Here is a 22,575-nt window from a genome sequence, read left to right on the forward strand (position 1 = left end):
CTCAGGTACAAGAAGTTCTCACTTGGGAGCAACTGAAAGGACTAGAAGAAAGACCATATTCTGAGTCCAGGCATCTGCATCGTCGATTGTTTCCACCTCTTCTTTGCAAATGGTTACTTGCAGGTTTTATTGACTGAAACAGAGAAGCCAGGTTTCCAAACAAGTCTAGAATGAGCTGTGAAATATTCCAGTGGGCCTAGGGTCATCCAGCAAACATACTGGATGCACATGATTAAGTGTAGCAAGATTTCTATTTCACAACCAGTAGACACCATGTGGCAACACAACATCCGTGTATTGTGGCGGGAGTAGAGTCAGAGTCAGCCTGGAGAGAAATGGATGTAATCAGATGCTTCTCCATGTCTCTGTTCTCTGAGGGCACAGCCATACTCACTACAGAAAGGGTCATAGGAGATGAACCTCAGCAATGTCTACCTTGCTCACAAGCTTTATATTTGGAAACTATTCTGCACACAGTGCTTCGAAGACTTATATGTGTGTCACAATAAACTGAAAAGAAATGTTTTCTTGTGTCTACTAGGATTTTGAAAACTTGGAAGCCAGGCGTGGCCATAACCACTCAAAAAAAAGAGAAAACAGAACAAAACAAAACAAAAAGAAGATAGCTCTTTTGGACCACCTGAGCCCTGTCCATCTTTGGCTCTTCTGTCACTAGCAAAGGACACCTTTCTAATTCCCACTGTTTCAGGTCATCTTCCTGCTGGTTAACAGCAAGACGTGAAGAGAGTATCAGAAATATGCCACCAACTGACGTAGCTGCTGCAAAATGCCAGCCCAAGAACCATGTTTCACATCAAACAACAAGGCTGCATGAGGCAAATGTGAGCATTACTCCAGCCCTCTCCCTCAGCACCAGCAGAATACCACAGCAGCAGCCGATCCGGGACACACGAGCCCAAGTGCACCTTGTGGAGATGTGGAGAAAAAACATAATCAGCAGAAATAAGAAACTATCATGTAGCTTCTTTCCCTAACTCCAAAATTTTCCCCTCAGAGTACTCTTGTATAAAGCAGTTGTTCCCTGAATTTCCATTTCAAAAACTAATACTCCTGGAAAGGCCAACCACTCAAACATGTTAAGTCTCCGCTTAAAACTTTCTGACTGATACTGACCCTTTGTCAAATGCCACTTGTCAGTGTGTACAGGACCTACTGAAAAAGAGAGCTGCCTAAATATGTTTAAAAAGCCTGACTTCCAACTTGTTCCTTATAACAGCTTTCTGAGAGAGCATAAGTACTTGTTCACACTGAAAATATCCTCTAGTCCTATGGTTTGTGTGATTTTAGAACTGACACTGGGAGACATAAAAATAATTCTGAATAACACAATGCCCAAATACCAAACACTACCTAATGTGCAGGAGAAAAGTATCAGGGACTAAGAGGGTAGTCGGCAAGCCCTTATGAAATCTGAAATTAGGCCAACTTCCTAGGGTTCCTGTCTCCAAAAACCAGTTAGTCCGTGATGTAAAATGAGGAATGGACAGCTAAGACACATTTTCCTCCAAACCCACATTATCACAATAGTTTGGATATAACTAGCCAGCTGAGCAGACATCCACAGGAGAGACTTGATTCAACCAGCAGCCAAGAGTTCAGAATTTTACCCAAATATCTCTGCTCAGTTTTTCTCACAGGATTCTCAATTCACCTGTTAGTGTATATTTTTAGCCACTTAATTAGCATAAATTTACTCTTCCAGTTGCTTTGCAGGAAACAAAAATAGCAAAGCCCTAGCCTCTGTACTCTGAGAATTTATCCTCTGAATACAGAAGGATGCTTCAATAGAAAATAATTTGCAAAGAATTATAAAGCAACATAACAACAACCATAAAGCAATATTTTAAAATTAAATACACAAGAGCTGAAGATTTACATTAAAAAGCATCAAACTGCGGTAGGTTTCATCAGACAAGACCTCCTGTAGGGAGATGATTTTAGGACACATTTTAAAGGGACTTACAGACATGGATTTTCAGTGAGAAGAATGGAAGGTACTAGTAAAGGCAAAGATATGGTACTGTTTCTAGTGGAAAAACTTTGGTGGACAGAAATAAAAGAGGACCTAACCAAACCAGAAGATGTAGCAAGCTCTGCAGAAGAAAATGCTGTAATGTAGGATCTGTAATGCAATTAGAGTTTTGCATGTTGGGTGGTTTTACACTTGAAACACTATAGCCCCTCTTACATAGGAAATGCTATTTTTAAATTTTGTGTAAAACTTTAGATATTTTATAGCATTTATTTTCCCTCTAATTATAAAAGTAATAACTGTTCATGGCAGAAAACTTGAAAAACACAGTAAACTACAAAGAAGAGGTTTAAAATCTCCCATAATACTCCTATTTAGACATAGCCACTGTTCACACTTACAGCCTTTCAATCACTGTAGTCTGCGTGAGTATGTGTTTACACAATATGATTTATCATGTGCAAAATTGGATATCTTGCTGCACATAGTTTTGTATATTTTTTTCTACTTTTAATGTTTTAAAACTAACATCTACTTTGTGTGACATTACTTCTAGGACTTTTCTGTTGTTCTGATTTCATTAATTTTTTTTTTTCCAATTCCCATTATGTTTGGCAAGTAGGAGCAATTGTACATAAAAGCGCCAGTTATGTTGTCTAGAAGAAGTAATCCCTAGCTGAATGAATCTCCTAGCTTGCTATTAGCGTATTTTGGTTTCCTAGACTAAAATATTCAAAGACGACTACGTTAGTAAAGATTTGATACACTCTGATTCTGCGGAGCAATAAGGGACTAACCCCTTACTACTTGTTCCAAATTTCTTTCAGGCTTTTAGAGTGTGTTCCTGTTTCACTTTGGGAACTAGATGTCTTGTCTTCAAATTAATGAGGAGATATTTTTCTTTATCACTGTCAGTATCATTATCAAATCTCCTGTACGAAAGAATTGGGCCACATCAAGAGCACAAAATCCTCGGTGAGACCATTGGTCCAAAATGTTTCATTGTACTACTCTTGCATCACTCCCTAAGTAGTGTGACATGGACCAAAGTTCAGCATGCCCCCTTCTGATATCAGCTTATCCCACTCAGCCATAAAAGCAGTACATTTTTTACGACATCTCCATGGAGGGCATACGATTCAAAAGAGAGACTTAAAAAGTACTATTATGTTAAATGCGGCTATTCAAGATGACAGTTCTTTTCCTTCCTGAAAAAGAAAGTTATATCTATTATGCGTTTGAGCTTCTTACTGGGAATTTCTATCCATAGTTTGCTTGGTTCAGTACTCACCATAGTAACAGACATAGGGAAGTATCTTTTCACCTTGAGTGAATGTTCCACAAATAGAGAAACAAATTGTTAGAGAATGTTTCCCTATGAACTGATGAAGCTTTCCTCTCAGGATGCTCATGTACCCAGTAGCCTTGGCAAGGTGTCAAAAGCAGATAAATATTTTACGCCTTGCTCCTCTTCTATTTCTGAAAACTTAAGGAAATGTTGAGAAGATGGAGCATTTCAACAGAGGATGAAAATAACTCCAGGTGAGCAGGCATCTATGCTGTCCACTACACAGAACTGTTTCCCTTCTTCTACCGTGCAGAGTAGGGAGACCCTGCCAAAGCCTGATAGCTAGAAACGTTCAATGAGAAGCTGGACATCTTGACTGATGACAGTTTTTTAAATTGAGAAAATGTGTAGAACATATTGCTTAGGTTTGGACTCTTGCAAGAATATTACAAGATAAAGTATTTCTAGAAGCAGACAAAAATGCTTGCAGATTACTCTATTAGACACTGCGAAGCGAAATTTTCAGAGACTGGCAATTTCCTTTTGTACATAGCAACATGTGTTCCTTCTCTGCAGTCAGGGAAAAACAAATCAGATTTTTCTCAACTTCCTGGGCATCAGAGTGAGAACTGATTCCGAACCTGTGCCTCAAACAAAAGCAGTCACTTAAAAACTCAGTGCAATATAGTTCACAGAATTCCAGGAGAAAACTTCTAAAATAATTCCCGAGGAAGCATACTGCTAAATTTTAAAAATGGGAACAAGAGGTCAGTTTCCTTCCCCATGCTTTCTTGTGTCTCTTCAAACCACTAAGTGAGTGAGTGTACAAAGGAGCTAGATACACAAATGAAAAAAATACAAAAACAGCAGGAAAGACTTCAGTTAAGTCAACGCATGAATATAGAGTAAGAATTCCCCCCCTTTTTTTGGTAAATATTGGCACCTGAGCTAACAACTGTTGCCAATCTTTTTTTTTTTTTCTGCTTTTTCTCCCCAAATCCCCCCAGTACATAGTTGTATATTTTAGTTGCGGGTCCTTCTAGTTGTGGCATGTGGGACCCAGCCCCAGCATAGCTTGATGAGCGGTGCCATGTCCGCTCGCAGGATCCAAACTGGCAAAACCCTGGGCTGCCAAAGTGGAGCGCACGAACTTAACCACTCGACCACAGGGTCGGCCCCTTGTCAAGTTTGTTTTAAGTTGTAGCTAGTTGAACACTTTACAGAACAGTACATTATAAAGCCTGAGTCATCAAGAGTTGACTCAGTAAAATGAGTGTTTTAATAGAATAAAACTTAGAATAAAAATAATCTGACATTTACTTAAATTATACACAAGCATATGACAATGAGGCCTAAACTTAAGAAATACACATACTCTATATATTATCTAGCATAGACAAATTAAATGTTTCTGCAGTTCTCTGGAAGAAGGAGAAGAAGAAACCAAATGGAACCCTTAAAGAGCAATGGATCCCTAACAAAGGGAATCTAGGGAACTGGGCCTGTCTCCTCTTGGGAAATGGGACTCCGGGGTCTAAACGTTCAGGAGCCAAGAACCAGGATTCTCTCTCATCCCACAATCATCTTCCCTCAGGGCTGCCTTGTCGCCTGCATCCTGGGGAGTACATTCACATTGTGAATGGTGGCCACCGAACTGTGCAACATGGTAGAGCAGTCTCATACCCAAAGGAAAATGTCCGGAGGCATTGGCTACTGTTTGACCTCCTCCCCTCATACTTCAATGTCTCATTCAAGAATATGCTCCACAACCATTTGTGGAGAATTGTATTGAGACTCTTTATGTTTAAGATGTCAGCAAACCCAACTCAAACTGGCTTAGTCAAACAAAGGAATTTACTGTTTCATGTAACTGAATAGTCCAGGGTATACTGGCTTCAGGAGAATAACTGGTGTTATCAGAATCCTGTGTGTCTCTCCCCACCTCCGGCTCTACTTCCTCTGTGTTGATTATTCTCTGACAGTACTTTCTAAGTTGTTTAGTGCTATACGAACCACTAAAAGACAAAATTCTCCCAGTTAATAATCATCATTTTCTCCTGCCCATATTACTAATTCCAAACTCAACATAATCATCTTGTGAGAACACTAATATATGAGTCCGTAGATGAATAAGAGCCTTGAGGAATAAAAATGACCACACCTTTAAATGAAACAGAGGCAATTTCATCTGAATCAGAATCTTTGGGGGGAAGCTTGAGCATCTGCATTTTTAACAGCTCTCTAGGTGATGCTCATGCGTAAGATCACTGGCCCGCACATTCAACAACTAGCACTGAGAACTAGTTTGCCTAAATTTGTGAAATGTTTAAAGGAATTCAGTAGTTATTGTAATATTAAAATGTATCTAAATTATATTACTGTCAAACTCTTAATTTGGGGGAGGGGGGTCCTAAGAATGAATGTTTCAGGTTTTCCAAAACACCTAGAACCCATAGAACTTTCTAAACTTTCTTTAAATTTCATTCTCAATGCCTATGCCCACCTTCAGATAACTTATATTCACAAAGAATTCTAGGGCAAAATCTGGGTAGAACTTGAACTCCTGTTTGAATTGTCACAAGTGTTTTGGGATATCTTTGAGATATTACCACGTATTTCTTTTTTTATCTCAGTGTTTTCTCCTTCCTTTCCTCTCATTCAAACAAAGACGATGACTAGGAGAAGGGATGAAACAAGGCAAAAAGCAGAAAGGTCCAAGAGTCTTCTGGCTTTGGGTTTCCAATGCTTAGGAACTTAAATAGAAAATATCTGCGGTAGAGACAAATTATTCAGACGAAATAAGAAGGAAAGATTCTACAGCTATCACTTCCATCCACCACCCCTAAGACTGGAAATAGGTCCTTTAATTGGTGATAATAGTAGAGATTTTGGAATCTCCTATAAGGAGGACGTGAGGGGGCCATGGCTCCTGGAGAAAAGGCATAACTGTGGTGAACCTGAGCAGATAAAAATATAGAAAGCCTAGAGTCTCCCATGCTTCATTCCCCCTAAAGCTTGGCACAGAAACATCAAAAATTTTCCCAAGCCCACTACCTCCCTCCACCAAGATTGACACAGAAGTAAGAGAAAGAGATGAAGAAGCTAAGAGAGCCATGTGGACACAAACAGGAAAATTTTGGACTGTCTTTCCTCAGCTGACTAAAACTCCGGATAATTTGACATGTGCTAAATCTTTCTTCTGAAGAAAAAATGGGCATGGGGACCAGCACGGTGACGTAGTGGTTAAGTTCACACACTCTGTTTCAGCAGCCCAGGGTTCACAGGTTTGGATTCCAGGCATGGACCTAGCACTGCTCATCAAGTCATGCTGTGAAGGCATCTCACACAAAATAGAGGAAGATTGGCACAGATGTTAGTTCAGCAACAATCTTCCTCAAGCAAAAAGAGGAAGATTGGCAACAGAAGTTATCTCAGGGCCAATCTTCCTCACAAAAAAAAAAAAGAAAAAAATGGACTCAGTAAAGATGGACTGTCCTAATACTAATCCTGCACAACTAGTAGAGGCTGCATTAAGGGTGTTCAAAAATCAAGATGAAGCTGAGTATGAAAAGGAAGCCAAGAAGATGAAAAGCCAGGCCGCCCTGTTAGCTGTGGCCCTCCAATCTGCTCAAGGTAACCCAAGGGAGAGAATGAACACACCATGGGTAAGTGATCTTGGCCACCACCAAGGGGCTAGAAAGCCGCCAACAAAGTTGGAAGCTAGTTAGTGTGCATGCTACAAACAGGAAGGGCATTGGTGGCAGGAGTGTCTGAACTGTCCCCATAGAGGGAAGGGATCAAATAAGACTGAGCTGTGGCCACTTCCCTTGACTACAGATGAGATATAACAGGGCTGTGGGGCTTCTTGGCTGACTCTGGGCAACCAAATCCTTATCTCGCCTGAGGAGCCCCAGGTGACATTAACAGTGGGAGAAGAGAATGTTGAATTCTTGCTCGATACTGGAGCCATATTCTTGGTGCTGAATACTATAAAGGGAAACCTTTCACACACACACAAAAAAGGTGTGGCATAAAAGGAGTATTGAGAAAAGGAGAGACCAAAAGCTTTCTGGAGCCCTTGACCTGTGAAATAGGATCAAAAATGCTGAAGTATTCTTTTCTATATGCACCAGAATGCACTGTTCCCCTACTAGGGAGGGACACACTATCTAAGTTAGGGGCCTCAATAAGCTGGGAACAAGATAAAATAGAGACCCAAGTCCCTGTCAATGCAAATAATCCATAATCAACGTATAAATCAAAATTGGGGTGAGCTTATTATGAGCCAGAGTGAGACCTGGAAGGCCTTAGTAGGTGTTCCAGAGAAGCATGGGTTTCAGTACAGTCTTATATCTTTTTAGAACAAAGAAGATACATTAAACACACCCAGGATACATTTTCAAAGAGGTATTCAGTTGCAAATTAGCAGGTCAACATGAGCATGATGCCAGGAAAGGGACTAATACAGGTGTTACCAATAGGGCATAGGAGGGGAAGTATGCATCTTTATCTTGAGAGTGCATTCTCTACCTTAACAGACAAGCAGAAGTACAACATATGTTTGATAGGCCGTTAGTAAGCTTTCTAGTTAAAGCCAAATCAGTTTTGAACTTGAATAGTTACCCCACATACCTCAATATGTGAAAATCTCTTGTCATTTTTCCCTTTTGATCAATAATCATTCAATAGAAAGCATTGATGATCAAAATATTGTCCCTCGGTGCCAGGGTGGTTGCTACCTGCCCTGGGTCCATCATGTCCCTCGGTGCTAGGTTTTTATTTCATTGATTTGCCCGGTTATCCACATTGAGGGGAAATAGTCACATATAGTAGACAAGTATAAAGGTATATATTAACAGGGAAAGTGTTTCATAGGCTATGTAACTTGTCAATTATTTTTAGATTATTGCACAAACATTGCACATGTGCTTTTACAAGACTTCCTATAGTTACATTGCTTATAACAATCATAGAACAGGTAATCCAATACTTGAAATGATTAGCTTAAAAATGAACTCTTAGGCAGAGCCTGAAGAAAAGAGGATTCATCCAGGGTTATAAGATCCATTAACCATCTCAAGTTGCTGAGCAATCATTACTCTAGCTTGCATACCAGTCTTCAACACTGAGAAAACAGTAATTAGTTTGAATACTATGAGTAACACAAGAATTTCAAGGAGTAATAGAAATAGGAATTGCAATCTGGGTCACAAATGGAAGCCAATACCAGAAGGGAGCCAACTAAACAAATCAAGACCAGGTATAGGATCACTTAAGGCATTTACCTGCTTTTTTTTTTTTCATGTGCTTTAGAAGAGATGATACATTGGAGGACTTGCCAGGTATAAAAACAAAGCATTCAGTTTGAATGATACATGTATGTACCACCTTGGGATGCTGTAACAATATCTAAGGCCATTCTATCATGAAGGACAGCCTTTCTCATTAAAGACATTTCAGTATCTAATAAGGCTATTCCTGCTTGACTACTGGTAAGGGCTTCTGTATGTGATATGACATCTTCTAGCCCCAAAGGAGGAACAACTATAGCTAGCTGCTCAGTGGTCATACCAGTGGAACACTAAATGAGCCCATCTGGCCTTAAACAGAGGTGGAGATTGGCAACAGGTGTTAGCTCAGTCTGAATCCTTCCCTGCATCCAAGGGAAACTCAGGGTGCAGTGTTTTAGCCATATAGGCAGTAGCCAAGGCCAGAGATTTGTTCCACATAACCATTGAGTTCCATTATGAGCCACCCAATAAATGCCTAGCTTTCAAGACCAGTGTGTTCCAAATCAGTCACTTTCTTCAAATATGATAGTATTTTGAAAGCTTAAACAGAGCAATCATAAAATAGGCATTTGGTTTAAGCATAACAAAGGTTTAATGCAGAGATACAAGTTTGGGAATACAGGCCTGGTCCAGAGTTTTAGAACAGCTGTCTACAACAGATGCCTTCTTCTTCTCATCCTGGTATGGCCTTTTCCAACAGGCTGCGAAGTCTTTTATTTGATGCCTCTTTTGGTAAATAAATTCTCCAGATTATAGTCCATGATCCTTAAGGTCTAGAAGCTCTCTGTGAAAAGAATCAGCTACTAACCTTTCATTTCTTTTAAGCATCTCAATAAGACGCTGACAATGATGTAGTATATCTCTGTCAAGCAAAGTTGGTTCATATATTTCCTCATGCAATTGCATAGGCCATCTAGTTATTACCTCAAGACAGCCGATGTTTACCAAAGAGTGTAGATCTAAGATTGAGGAGCACTAGCAGAAGAGCTTTTGGCCATGAGAGGTTAAATGCTTCTGAAAGCTTTGCCAATTAAATTTTGATTGTGCCATTAGTTTTTTCTACCAATCCTGAGGATCAGGGATAGTAAGCGCAGTGGAAATGCTACATTATTGGCCAAATGTTACAAATAGATTTAATTATTTGTCCAGTGAAGTGAGTTCCCAGGTCATGGTGTAACTCAGTAGAAATTTCCTCAAACAGGAATTATCCTTTTCAATAATAATTTATCTAAAGCCATCACTCTTCTTCAACCCAATGTGAGAACATACAAATCATTACAAGATATATTTATCCTTGAGATGGTGGCATTTGGACAAAGTCCAATGGCTATACCTCAAAGGGTTCCTTAGGAAGGGAAAAGTGGCCTTGTGATTCATGAAATAGTTTCCCTAGATTATAATTTGGGCATATGGCACAATGAGTATAGGCTTTATGAGTCACTGTGGGAGAAAGTTTCCGAAAGTATTGTTTTCCCCCTTTTGTTGCCACCTTTATTTCTTTTCTTCCATGGTGATTTCTTGAGCCTATAGAAGGAAACCTTTTACTGGGTTAGCAGAGTTAATAGAAAGTAGCAGCCATTCTTGAGGCTAGACAGCATATCCAGCTTGATAATGTCCTTGCTTATCCTTTAAGTAAGACCCATTTGTAAACTAATTAAATAATAGAATGCAGTTGTGGTCTTTTCCTCTTGTGATGTTGGAAGCAAGGTAGCAAGGTTAAAATAGTGAATAATATTTACTTACACAATATAACCTAAGGTTTATCATCATTTACTTGACAATGCTTCCCACGTAATTTAGCATACCAAACAAGCCTGATTAGTATCCCTCCCCTTAGAGGAAGAGAGACCAAATTTCTTTGAGAAGTCTCAGGGGCCCTCTGAAAATTCTCAGGGAATTTCTCTTCCTTTTTCCAGGTCAAAAGAAAGCCTTTGTTCAAGATTTGAATATTTTAAGGGGGAGTTTGTCAAAAATATCAAAAGATTTTAAAACTCTTGTTCAAATAGTAAACAATACTTAAAGTGACAACAGAAACAGTCAAGGGCAAACAGCGAGTTAAAACAGTCAAAAAGTCTTAATAGAGAGACCTCAGTCTTTCTGAACATAGGAAATTATTTTAACAAAACAGATTTTCTGACTTTTAGGTAGACTTACTCAAAAGGAAAGAACACCCTTTTATAACCTCCTTATCGAGAGCAAATCAAAAATTCAAGAAAATTATCCCTTTGAGAGAGAAAACCAAGTTTTAATTTTAGCACCAGCTCAGTTTGACATTAAAACTCATTTACTTAATTGGATTTACTTTAATCTTAGACAACTTTACCAGGCACAAAACTCCTTTCAGAATTTCTCTTTCATAAACTTTCTATAATTTTTTTACATTCAGAATTTATCCCATGCTTGCTTTCTTCCCTTCTAGTCCTTTAGGACAAATTTTTATTTATTAACCCACAAACAAAACATTATTAACCCACAAACAAAAATACTTCCATTCTTTATACCTTCTTTACTGAAAACATATACCTTCTTTACTTTCCTCGTATACAAAGATATTTGCCTTATTAATTTCCAGTAGCTTTAATTACATATATTAATTAGAACTTATAACCCTTACAGACCCTAGCAAAAACTAAAAAGTAAGCAACTATGACCTTTTATATCAGCATTCTAAACACTTCATAATTTCTAGAAACATGCTACTTCATAGTAATAAAACACAAGGCATGTTCATTAATAGACCCAAATACTTTAGTTTCTCTGTAATAAGAAGCCAAAAGTAGATAAACTTAGATATGTTTAGCAATATTATTTCAGTATTTTATCTTATTTGAAAATGACCTAGATACTCAATAAATTTCTATCATTTAACCTAATTTTTAGAAGTCCACACTTCACTTTTCTTTTTTACATCTATTTAGTTTACTCATTCTCAATAACTATTTAGATTACCTACAAAACTACCTGAGACATTAGACAAAGTTAGCCAACATTTTAAGTTATTTTTGTTAACCAGTTTTGTAAGAGATAACATCAGCTTATTTGACCAATAAACACAGAATAAAGGCTGCATGTCTGCATCACATCCAAGGCTGATAATGCTGAGCACACACCTATTTTAATCAAACCAACACACTTAAACAAGCCCTCATTTACCAAAGAGTAATTTATCTCATGTTAACTTGAAAGACATTTGGGTTAATTTCTATTACGTTTAGAATTTATGTAAGCACTTACTTTAAGCCAATTAAACAGAGCTCTTAATTTTGGCCATACCATCCAGAGATAAAATATCACATACATGACATACGTATAGACACACATACAGGGTCTCCACAGCTGTTGCTTTAAAATTACTGCCATGAATCAGGTACAGTAATATAAAGCTCCCTAGTTATGAATCCAAATTTTGTTTTAAGCCTTTTCACTAATATTTGTAGTGAAGATACTCCAGAAGCTAGATTTTGGGTGAGGGTGCCCTTATGGCCATTTTTCTGGCCTTTTTTCTTTTCCTTTTCTTCAGTTTTAGGAATTGGTGATGAGCTAGATAACAAGTTGCCAGAGAGGGGAGGTCATAATCCTTTCTAACATAAAGGAACTGGGTAGAATCTGAACTGCCTCTCGAACTGCTTTTCCAGTCTTACAGGGATTTGTAGGTTGAGGACACCTGTCCAACCACATCACCCTAATTTGCTTTTTTCCCTCTGGGTGCTCAGTTTTATTTTAACTTAGGAAAGAAGGCCTGGAAAGCAAATCTCTATCAGGCTCTGAATATCAGCTTCCAGTTTGGCCATATTTCTGATCCTAAGTTGCTAAATCCTTTTGAACACCTTGTCAGGTTTCAGCCAGGATGAACAGTAACTACCTGGCAGTATTGAACTGTTCCAGTAATCTTTAGTATAGCAGTTTCCCAGAAAATCTCCCAGAGTTGCATTAGCTTGGAGAGTAGATTATGGGGGTGTCCGTAAAGTCATGGCCTAACATATTCCTTTAAGTACTATTTATAACGTTAGCTTTTTGCAACAAAACTTTCAATAACATTATTTTGGGATGTTGAACTTTTGCTTTTTAAGTGCACCCTTTAGATGATCTTATCTAACCCCAACATTCCTTCTAATGGCCAATGTAATTCACCCGAGGCTGGCAGCAGTACAATAGGACCCTTAGCCATGAATGGAGTACAACCCACATTTCTCTCTGACTATCAGACAACAAAATGGGGTGCAACTGCATTTTGTCTGACCATATTTTGGGACCTCTAACCTAAAAATTATTAAACCAAGCCCTCAGGACATGAAACAAGCTTGGTAAGATACTTTTTTTGCTATTCTTTGTAAATATTCACAGCTTCCAGAACCTTTAGTTTGAGCAATTGTGCTGGAAGGTGGCGAGCTCAACTCTTTAAAAATTTCTGTTACCTGCTTCTTAAGAAGGGGCCCCACAGTGGCCATTGTAATTCCAAATTATCCTGGGTCATCTCGCCAGCCATTTACAGCTATCCTTATTTTGTTAAGCACTTGCAAGTCACAGCATGAAGCCAGCTGGTGTTCGGAGGTGAGGATGCCCATTCGGGAACTGGTCGGCTTTTAGAAGCTCTATTTCCCACTTTCCTTTTAGTTTTGTTTTGCTGTAAAGTCTGAACAATTCCTACGGACAGTGTAGTGGGTCAGAACTGTGCTGCTTGTGAGTGTTACTCCCTAAAGAAAGGTCATAAACACTCTCTTACGTGCCTCAGTTTCTCACGCCAACAGCCTAAAACCACCATGGGGGCTTGGAGCTCAGGTGACCAACCCTTTATGAGCTTCCCTGGATGAGCCTATAATTAATTAACATGAATGATAGTGGAGTTCCCTATGGGACCACTACACATCATGAGGATTTGACCCTCCAACACTCCTGCTAAGGTCCTCAGTCACCTGAGAACGACTTTCAGCCAGGAGGAGCAATGTCCCTTTTCTTTGGACCTGAACACATTCAGTCTCTCATTTCTCTATCAAGCAGTTTGTTCAGACATTATAAACACAATTCCTTCCAATTTAAAGCCAAATTAAAAAGATCAGCCTGCTCCATTCACTCCAAAGTTCCCTCTAGTCTCCCCTGGCCTAGGAAATTCCCCTAGGTTCCTCTTACCTAGGGTATGTACCAGTACCCGCTTAAGACACCTAATCTTAAGGTTTGAAACAGCTCTTATAAACTCTGTACTGTCAACTTAAAATAAGGAGGTATGGGTTTCAGGAGAACTCACCAGGGTCACCTGAAGAATGCAGTGATCCCGGGGGGCTCAATGGGCCTCTATTGGCACCGAATGCTGGTTCAGTGTAGATACCAGATGATCTCCAGTGGGTTTCTCTGAAATCCTGCTATGACTCTGCCAAGAAATGTCAATGCAAATAATCCATAACCAACCTATAAATCAAAGCTGGGGGGAGTTTATTATGAGCCAGAGTGAGGCTTATAAGCCGGAAAGGCCTTAGTAGGTGTTCCAGAGAAGCATGGGTTTCAGTACAGTCTTATATCTTTTTAGAACAAAGAAGATACATTAAACACACCCAGGATACATTTTCAAAGAGGTATTCAGTTGCAAATTAGCAGGTAAACATGACCTTGATACCAGGAAAGGGACTAATCTAGATGTTACCAATAGGGCATAGGAGGGGAAGTATTCATTCTTTATCTTTTTTTTTTTTTTAAGATTTTATTTTTTCTTTTTCTCCCCAAAACCTTCTGGTACATAGCTGTGTATTTTTAGTTGTGGGTCCTTCTACTTGTGGCATGTGGGATGCTGCCTCAGCATGGCTTGATGAGCAGTGCCATGTCCACGCCCAGGATTCGAACTGGTGAAACCCTGGGCTGCCGAAGCAGAGCGTGCGAACTTAACCACTCAGCCATGGGGCTGGCCCCTCATTCTTTATCTTAAGAGAGTACATTTTTTACTTTAATGAATAAGCAGATGTACAATGTATGTGTGATAGGCCATTAAGTCAGGCTTTCTAGATCAAGCCGAATCAGTTTTGAACTGGAATAGTTACCCACTATACCTCAATATGATGAGGATTATTTTGGGCTGGTTACTTTTAAAAACTGCAGACGGGAAGGAGGCTCTGTGGAGTGGAATTTGCTTGCCCTTTGATGAGAGACATTTGCATTTGTGAAGAAACTCTCCATCTCTGGGAGTGTCTCCCTCTCTGCACCAGGAAGAAGGGGGGATGACCTTATCTCTAGAAACTCTTAATCAATGCCAAAGGCAAGGACCTAAATCTTCATCTTGTTTACTGTACTTGTGTGGTAATCTCCCATGATCAACTCCCCCTCCACCCCCCACATCCTCCTTTGTCTTTAGCTAAAAATAATATTTAAGGCGGTGGCTTCAGCCACTTACTTAATCTGGTTTGATTCTTATCTAAAAGTTATAGGACCACCCAATAACCAGACCCCACCTGCAGTGATATCATTTTAACAACATTTTTTACATATTCTTTCCTTTGTCTTGTAAAGAGATAACTCACATACCTATGCTTTAAATTTAGCCCTACTCTCAACCCATGTTTGCAGCAGCAGCAGCAGCTCTGACTGTCCATGGTTCCTGTCCCCATGCAGCAGCAGCTCTGACTGCCCATGAGTCCTGTCCCCATGATGGCAGCAGCTCTTTACTGCCCATGGGTCCTGTCCCCATGCTATTCCACACTATTCTCTAAATAAAAGAGCACTGCTGCCAGACCTCAAGAGTCCAAGAAATCTTTCTTTTGACTCTTCGGCTCACCGACCCCACATCAAATATGTGAAAATCTCTTACTGATGTGGGGTCGGTGAGCCGAGAAGTCGAAAGAAAGATTTCTTGGACTCTCGAGATCTGGCAGCAGTGCTCTTTTATTTAGAGAATAGTGTGGAATAGCATGGGGACAGGACCCATGGGCAGTCAGAGCTGCTGCTGCTGGCATGGGAACAGGACCCATGGGGAGTCAGAGCTGCTGCGTGGGGACAGGGCCCACAGGCAGGAGGAGGTGCTGCTGCTGCCGCTTCTGCTGCAAACATGGGTGGAGAGTAAGGCTAAATTTAAGGCATAGGCATGTGAGCCATCTCTTTACAAGACAAAGGAAAGAACATGTAAAAAACTTAAAATGGTATCAGTGCAGGTGGGGTCTGGCCATTGGGTGGTCCCACAACTTTTAGATAAGAATCAAATCGGATTAAGTAAAGGCCAGAAGCCACCACCCTAAATCAATTACATGAGGTTGCCAGACAGTAACCAACTTAAGTCCTTGCCTTCCCCATTAAGAGTTTCCAGAGATAAGGCCATCCTGCCTTCCTCCTGGTGCAGAGGGGGAGGCCTGGAGATTTCCTTCACAAATGCAAATGTCTCTCAAAGGGCAAGCAAACTCTGCTCCTTGGAGCCTGCTTCTCATCTGCAGTTTTAAAATTAACCGGCCTAAAATCCTCATCATTACCACCCCAAAAAGTTGATGAGTTGAGCTTGTGGCCCTATATAGGATACATCAGCACCTGAGAAGGAAGAGATTCTCCTAAATGTTTTAAGCTGAGTTAACTCAGAATTATGGGCACAAGGACAGGTAGGGCGAGCAGCGAGTGCCATGCCAGTAAAGGTAAAATTGAAGTAGATAGCTCACTGGCCCTGGATAAAACAATACCCCTTGAAGCCAGAAGCCATAAAGAGGAATTTTTCCTGTAATCAATAGGCTTTTAGAACAAGGATTGATCAGGCCATGGAGATTCCCATGGAACACTACCACGTTACCTGTTAGAAGGCTGGAAACAGGGGAATATAGATTTGTTCAAGACTTTAGTGCTGTCAATGCTATACAGTACTGGATTTATAATAGTAAATATCTTCATTTTGTTTCTGGCACAGAGCTCCTAAAACTCTTGTAATTTCCCATATAAGAGCGATAAGAGCATCTTTTGTTATAATAATTACTTTAGTCCTCAGGTCCTGAAATAACTCCAGAGCAATAAAGGTGAAATGAGTGTCTTTTGTTATTCCTCAAGCCCCTTTCAACCACACCTGAATTTTTGTTAATAAGGTGACTTCTGGAAAGGCTCTAAGGGTGGGATCTAGTTGCCGGGGAAACCAATTGTGTGATTTGGGGATTGGAGCTTTCAGTCCCATTCCCCGCCCCATTCCTCTGGGGTGGGGAGAGGGGCTGAAGATTGAGTTCCATTGCCAATAGCCAATCATCTAATCAACTATGCCTATATGGTGGAGTCTCCATTAAAACCCAAACAGATGGGGTTTGGAGAGCTTCCGGTTTGGTAAACACTTGGAGATTCAGGAGAGTGGCATGCCCAGAGAGGGTCTGGGAGCTCCATGTCCCTTCCCCACGTATTTTGCTCTATGCATCTCTTCCATCTGGCTGTTAAGTAAAATGTTTTCCTGAGTTCTGTGAGCCACTTTATCAAATTAATCAAACCCAAGGAGGGGGTTGTAGGAACCTCTGGTCTGCGGCGGGTGGTCAGAAGCACAGGAGACAACCTGGACTTACAATTGACATCTAAAATGGAAGGCGAAGGGTAATCCTGTGGGAGTGAGCACTTAACCTGTGGGATATGATTCTATCCCCAGGGAGGTAGTGTCAGAATTGAGTTAAACATGTTAAACTTCTTAGCCAGTAAGGGATATAAAGTGTCTAAAGGGAAGGCACAAATTTGTAAAGAGACTGTAAAGCATTTGGGGTTCATCACTTCAAGGGGACAATGCAGCCTTCCCCAAGAGAGGAAAATGGTAATATGTCAACTTGCTTCACCAAAAACTCATATGCAGCTACAAGGATTCTTGGAGATGGCTGGCTTTTGCCACATTTGGATCCCTAACTTTGGATTAATTGCTAAGCCTCTCTGTGATAAACTACAGGGGCCAGAAATGGACCTCTTTGAATGGGATAAGCTATGTGACCAAGCTTTCAAAAAGCTTAAAAAGTTGCTAATGGAAGCACCTACACTGGCCTTACCAGACCTGAGCAAAACATTTGATCTATATGTTCATGAAAGACAGGGAATAGCTATAGGAGTGTTAACTCAAATGTTAGGACCCCTAAAAGGAGAGGTAGCCTATTTCTCAAAGCAGCTAGACGCTGTGGCAAAAGGATGGCCCCCATGCTTGAGAGCTGTAGCTGCCATCTGCCTCTTAATCAAGAAAGCAGAAAAACTGGCTATGGGCCAACCTATGACAGTGTGGACTCTCCATCGAGTCTCTTAGCCTACTAGAGACTGAAGGACATCTATGGCTCCCAGAATAGAATTCTACAATATCCAGCTATACTGCTAGATTCCCCTCAGATTTCTTTAAAAGCCTTTCATATCTTAAACCCAGGTACCCTGCTCCCTGATTTCAGTGGGCCTATTACCCGGGTGTGCCCAGAATTGATTGATCAGGTTTACTCTAGTCGCAGAGATCTCCAGAGCAAACCATTGCCTAATGCAGAGGAAGTATGGTTTGCAGATGGGAGCAGCTTCATGAAGAATGGACAAAGAAGAGCAGGTTATACAGTAATGTCTCTGCATGCAACGGTAGAAGCCAAAGGGCGGACACCAGGCACCTCGGCGCAAAGAGCAGAAACAATTACACTAACCAGAGCTTTGGAATTGGGAAAAGAAAGAAACAATAACAATATACACAGATTAAATACGCTTTCTCTGTAATTCATGCTCCGGGAGCCATTTGGAAAGAAAGAGGACTTCTTAACAGCAGCAGTAAAGAAATTAAACATGGGCCAGAGATCTTTAAACTGCTAGAAGCAGTACAGGCCCCCAAGGAAGTAGCTGGGGTCCATTATAAAGGCCATCAAAGTGGGGAATTGGAGACCATGAAAGAGAATGACTTGGCAGCTGCAACTGCAAACAGGGCCACTATATCAAGAGAGCGTCTCCAATTACCATTAATTCCCATTCTATTCACCTATGAATTACACCAGTGTGTTCCCCTGATGAACTAAGGAAGCCACTACACAGGGTAACCACTGGTCCCCAAAAGTCAAGGGCTGGATGATAAAAAAAATTCTGTCTTCCTTTGCCTATGGAGGTCAAACTCCACCCCATATGAATGGGGAGATTGGGTCTATCTTAAAACTTGGAAAAGCGGTTTGTCCCAAGATCAGCTAAATCCTATTTGGGTAGGGCCTTGCGTGGTGTTACTGACCACTCACTCTTCCCTAAAAATTAGGAGTCACTCCTTGGATCCACCACGCAAGAGTAAAAAAGGTGCCCATGCCTGAACATTAAGAGAGGTCGTCACAGACAACTGATGACTCCGAGTTTTCATGCAAACCACTCTCTGATTTGAAACTCTTGTTTCAGAGACACAATGACCTACGCCTATGACCTTTGCCTTATTTTTAACGCTAAGAGCTCTCCAGGAGGAGCTTAGGCCTTATTACTGTAACCTGCCATGTATGTGGAAGCATGTTTTTCAACTGAGCCTGTGCAAGCAAATACCCACCTCTCCCTTTGAGTATTCATTCCCCATCCAAAATAAAAAGTCCCTGCTTCCCTTTGTTCAGGGACACTATGACTTTGGAAATGATTCCGAATGGCCTCCTATTTGCTGCAAATATTCTTTACTTTGTGAGACAACTTACTTCTGGTGGAGAGTCTGATTTAACTCACCAGGAGGGAACCCACTTTGGTTTCAGTAACAATCTCAGACACAGAAGAGGACGCCAATTCATCTCACTCTCAAAAGGAAGCAATGAGCAGGTCGTGTTCTTTGAACCTACTCTAAATGCAATTTATTTTGTCCATTTCCCAAAGAAAGTCATCAGGTGGATATGAGAAGCTTCATTTTTGTTGCTTAGACCAAATAAATAAAAATGAAATCTCATCAGTAAAGCACTGAGAAACCAATGTGGATAATACCTGATCTTTATTTATTTTTATTTTGAATGGAAAATAAAAGGGACATTGCTATGAAAACTCTTCTTATTAATGTCTGTTTCTTAAAATGCTCAACTTTTCACTTATTGCGTTATGAGAATAGCCAACTAAGAACCTGGCAAGGAGAATGGAGTTTTTCCTGATCTTTGTTCAAGAATTCCCAGCAGCACTTGTGTGTACCAATGACTAAGGGAGACTTTTCCCACTCTGTGCCCTGGTATCCTATAAGTCCACAAAACCTTTATATAACCCTGGAAGGTGGGTGGAAGCCCAAACAGCACAATGAAGGCTCGAGCTAAAATTAAGATGTAGAAAAACAATGTAGGTTATGTTTCTTTCGCACATGTCAAAAATACCCACTGTCCAAGTATTCTGAAAAAAATTAAACCAACGCTTGGAGCAGAAGACAAAAATATCATTAATTCTAGGGGCTGGCCCCGTGGCCGAGTGGTTAAGTTCGCGCGCTCCGCTGCAGGCGGCCCAGTGTTTCGTTGGTTCGAATCCTGGGCGCGGACATGGCACTGCTCATCAGACCACGCTGAGGCAGCGTCCCACATACCACAACTAGAAGAACCCACAACGAGAAATATACAACTATGTACCGGGGGGCTTTGGGGAGAAAAAGGAAAAAATAAAATCTTAAAAAAAAAAAATCATTAATTCTATCTACATTAAAAAAAATTGGATAACTTAATCCATTTGGTCACTCCATTTAGTCAACTCAATTTTTTAAAAAAAATCTTCAAAGAAGTTTTTTAACAAAATTTTATAGCAGAGTCTTGCCTCTAACAAAAACAGCAGTAACAATAAAATAAATCACTTGTATGCCAAGCACTACACTAGGCACATTTTGTCATCTCATTTATTTCCACAAAAAAACTGAGAATTGTGCATTATTATTTCCCATTTTCAGATGAGAAATCTGAATCAGAAAGGTTAAATAACTTACCCAAGGACGTTAAGTAAAGCTGGGGTTGGAATTTCTGACTCCAAACTCTGTGTTCACTCCACTAAGCACATTGTCTCCAATAAAATGGTTTCCTTTTTTGAACGCAAGGCAAATTTAAAATATTTTGAATAAATATTATAATAGAAATATCATATGTACAATTTAGAAGAAGAAAAAAATTGACCACCTCTATCAATTCTAAGACATACCCACTATGCCCCAAATACTCTAATATTTAAGAAATAATAAAATATAGCTCCAAAATTGAGCAATGTGGCATGGCAGCAGCAGCAAGATAGAACACGACACTTGAAATCAAAAGCTCCTTACCACACATGGGCTTTGCAGTCTGAGGTATTGGCTGCAAAATTATTCAGACCAGATGCAAGGAAAAAGGTCTGCACAGGAATCAGCTTACCTAAGAGAAAAACTCAGATATCTTCATTTTATAATATATTCCTCATTTACCATAATTCCTCATTCTCATGTAGTTTCAACTTCAGAAGGAAAACATAACTCTGAGACTTAGAATATTTGTCCTTGTTAGCCAAGGGTCTCTTTATCTATGTCTTTAAGAGAGAAACTGAGGCACAAGAAGTCAACTTTTCCCAAGCCATACAAATGAAATCAGCCAAAGAATTTTGCCTCAAGACTTCCAGTACTGTACTTGCCCATGCAGCATAGTCTTATGCCCAAAATTTCCTAGTCTTTTGGAAAATGAGACAGCTCCTACAAAAAACGTATTTTAAGATTACAAAACAATGCAGAAGTTAATTATGTTAGAACATTGACTTTGGCGTTAACGTTAATCTAGTTGTAATTATGTAACTATTATTTTATCGCTTCATTCTTTGCAGCTGTGTCACTGCTCAGAAATTTTTGAAATGGCTTTTTACAGTTCGGAGGAAAGGCAGGTGGCAGCAGGAAATATTTTTTTAGTGGTTAGAATTCAGTTCTCAGATGACTTCTTTTCCATACTGCGGAACCTCACCAATAGCACGCTAGGATTGGTGAGAAAAAAAGAGTAATTATGCAATTACTATGAAACTGTGTTCAACGGCACTTCTTACTTTCCAGATTGGGGTAGCTGGGGGAGGGCAGGAACCGGTTCCCTCATCCTACGTAGTTTCCTTCAAAGTATTTGAAGATACATAAGAAAATTTATAGCGTTAGTTCCATGTACACCCAAGATTCTCTTCCTCTTGAGGGTCAGATTCACTGTGCAGTTTAAAAGCCAAAATCCTTCCCACAAAATAGGAAAAAGACTGAAATTCCATCTGAAACCCCAGACAGCTTTTCAAAGAGTAAAAATTTTAAAAGTTTAGCATATTTATGTTTTATTTCACTATCTTCAGTTTTGTGAAAAACACCAAAAGCAGAATTACTACTCAGAAATCTCACCATGAAAAAAGGTTTTCTGTTCCTAGGACTACAGAAAATGCTGGAATTCCCTTTGTAGGATGACTTTCATCAGTTTTAAAGAGACAATAGATATGACTGCACTCTAGATACTAATCTTTCAAATTCCTCAGTTATTTGACTTTTCTAATCTCTTAGAAATGTGCCACTATTTATACAAATGTGATTTTATTTTATTAGGTATGTCTGGACTTTCAAAAGAATCTAGAATAGAAGTAGATAAAGTTTCAATTTCCTTATTTAAAGTACTTTCTATAATTCTTATATTCAGCAGAGGACTAATACAAATATTGCTGAGGGTTACACGGAACCTCTTAACACCCCAGGGAAGAATCCCAGGGTGTGCTTTTTGGTTTTTCCCAACCACTTTCTTTATGGGTTCATTTCACTTTAATCTCACACCTTGGAAAAATACAGATCTGAAGAGTCATTTGAATGAGACTTTCCTCTTTATAACACAGAATAGAAACTGAGGGCTTTGATATTGTCATGGAAATGACTCTTTGTAAATACCATTCAAAGGCCTATTTCAAGCCAGAATGAGCTGGAACAATGTTTTCTTTTTCTTTTCAAATTATAAGATTGGAATACGTGTAGAGAGAAGCTCTGGTCAAGATGGTTGGAGGAAATGGGAAAAAAAGAGTGTGCCTGAGAGAATTCCTCTCACTTACGCTGGCAAATTTATAGCACAGCTTTATTCAAAATAACATGTCGGTCTTTTCCCTCAGGTGCACACATGCACAGTCAGCTGAGA

The sequence above is a fragment of the Equus quagga genome, chromosome 7 (genome assembly GCF_021613505.1).
Source record: "Equus quagga isolate Etosha38 chromosome 7, UCLA_HA_Equagga_1.0, whole genome shotgun sequence".
Lineage (NCBI taxonomy): Eukaryota > Metazoa > Chordata > Mammalia > Perissodactyla > Equidae > Equus > Equus quagga.